The sequence below is a fragment of the Schistocerca americana genome, unplaced genomic scaffold (assembly GCF_021461395.2).
Source record: "Schistocerca americana isolate TAMUIC-IGC-003095 unplaced genomic scaffold, iqSchAmer2.1 HiC_scaffold_1323, whole genome shotgun sequence".
Classification (NCBI taxonomy): domain Eukaryota; kingdom Metazoa; phylum Arthropoda; class Insecta; order Orthoptera; family Acrididae; genus Schistocerca; species Schistocerca americana.
Window position 1 is genome coordinate 15,001 of NW_025725398.1, and position 2,500 is coordinate 17,500.

Consider the following 2,500-nt stretch of genomic DNA (forward strand, 5'->3'; position numbering starts at 1 on the left):
TATGTCGTACCGTAACCTAACCTATGTCGTACCGTAACCTAACCTATGTCGTACCGTAACCTAACCTATGTCGTACCGTAACCTAACCTATGTCGTACCTTAACCTAACCTATGTCGTACCTTAACCTACCCTATGTCGTACCTTAACCTAACCTATGTCGTACCTTAACCTAACCTATGTCGTACCTTAACCTAACCTATGTCGTACCTTAACCTAACCTATGTCGTACCTTAACCTAACCTATGTCGTACCTTAACCTAACCTATGTCGTACCTTAACCTAACCTATGTCGTACCTTAACCTAACCTATGTCGTACCTTAACCTAACCTATGTCGTACCTTAACCTAACCTATGTCGTACCTTAACCTAACCTATGTCGTACCTTAACCTAACCTATGTCGTACCTTAACCTAACCTATGTCGTACCTTAACCTAACCTATGTCGTACCTTAACCTAACCTATGTCGTACCTTAACCTAACCTATGTCGTACCTTAACCTAACCTATGTCGTACCTTAACCTAACCTATGTCGTACCTTAACCTAACCTATGTCGTACCTTAACCTAACCTATGTCGTACCTTAACCTAACCTATGTCGTACCTTAACCTAACCTATGTCGTACCTTAACCTAACCTATGTCGTACCTTAACCTAACCTATGTCGTACCTTAACCTAACCTATGTCGTACCTTAACCTAACCTATGTCGTACCTTAACCTAACCTATGTCGTACCTTAACCTAACCTATGTCGTACCTTAACCTAACCTATGTCGTACCTTAACCTAACCTATGTCGTACCTTAACCTAACCTATGTCGTACCTTAACCTAACCTATGTCGTACCTTAACCTAACCTATGTCGTACCTTAACCTAACCTATGTCGTACCTTAACCTAACCTATGTCGTACCTTAACCTAACCTATGTCGTACCTTAACCTAACCTGTATTGCGCCTTAACCTAACCTGTATTGCGCCTTAACGTAACCTGTATTGCGCCTTAACGTAACCTGTATTGCGCCTTAACGTAACCTGTATTGCGCCTTAACGTAACCTGTATTGCGCCTTAACGTAACCTGTATTGCGCCTTAACGTAACCTGTATTGCGCCTTAACGTAACCTGTATTGCGCCTTAACGTAACCTGTATTGCGCCTTAACGTAACCTGTATTGCGCCTTAACGTAACCTGTATTGCGCCTTAACGTAACCTGTATTGCGCCTTAACGTAACCTGTATTGCGCCTTAACGTAACCTGTATTGCGCCTTAACGTAACCTGTATTGCGCCTTAACGTAACCTGTATTGCGCCTTAACGTAACCTGTATTGCGCCTTAACGTAACCTGTATTGCGCCTTAACGTAACCTGTATTGCGCCTTAACGTAACCTGTATTGCGCCTTAACGTAACCTGTATTGCGCCTTAACGTAACCTGTATTGCGCCTTAACGTAACCTGTATTGCGCCTTAACGTAACCTGTATTGCGCCTTAACGTAACCTGCATTGCGCCTTAACGTAACCTGCATTGCGCCTTAACGTAACCTGTATTGCGCCTTAACGTAACCTGCATTGCGCCTTAACGTAACCTGCATTGCGCCTTAACGTAACCTGTATTGCGCCTTAACGTAACCTGTATTGCGCCTTAACGTAACCTGTATTGCGCCTTAACGTAACCTGTATTGCGCCTTAACGTAACCTGTATTGCGCCTTAACGTAACCGATATTGCGCCTTAACGTAACCTATATTGCGCCGTAACGTAACCTATATTGCGCCGTAACGTAACCCACATTGCCCCTTAACGTAACCTATATTGCGCCGTAACGTAACCTATATTGCGCCGTAACGTAACCCACATTGCCCCTTAACGTAACCCACATTGCCCCTTAACGTAACCCACATTGCCCCTTAACGTAACCCAACACACGTTGGGCCTTAACCCAACACACGTTGGGCCTTAACCCAACACACGTTGGGCCTTAACCCAACACACGTTGGGCCTTAACCCAACACACGTTGGGCCTTAACCCAACACACGTTGGGCCTTAACCTGCTCTGTAATTGTCATACGACGCGTTAAATTAGTGTAGTGTTGCCTAACTGCAACCCCCGCAATATAGTTTGCTACTCGCACTGCCCGGTCCCCAGTGTATCGCTTCATGTTAAACACCTTGCAGCTATACACTGTAATGTGGATGGCAGCAGGACGTACATGCTCAATGCCCTTTGCAGTTGTTCATTGGCATTTGCAGTTGTTCATTGGCATTCGCATGGCGAAGCACTTAGCCTACGCTGTGGTACGGCCTGTGTCAACTGTCCGCTGATGTTGTACGTCCAAATCACACACTGTACTGCACATTGGTCCTCATGTACTGAATGATACATCGTGGTACATGTGACCGTACAACGACTGCGCCAACAACGGCGAACCATGCGGTCCAAATGTTGTGCACTCAGCTACGTGTCGTCTCCCTATAAGAGCTGGATTGCAGTGTGGTATGCCCT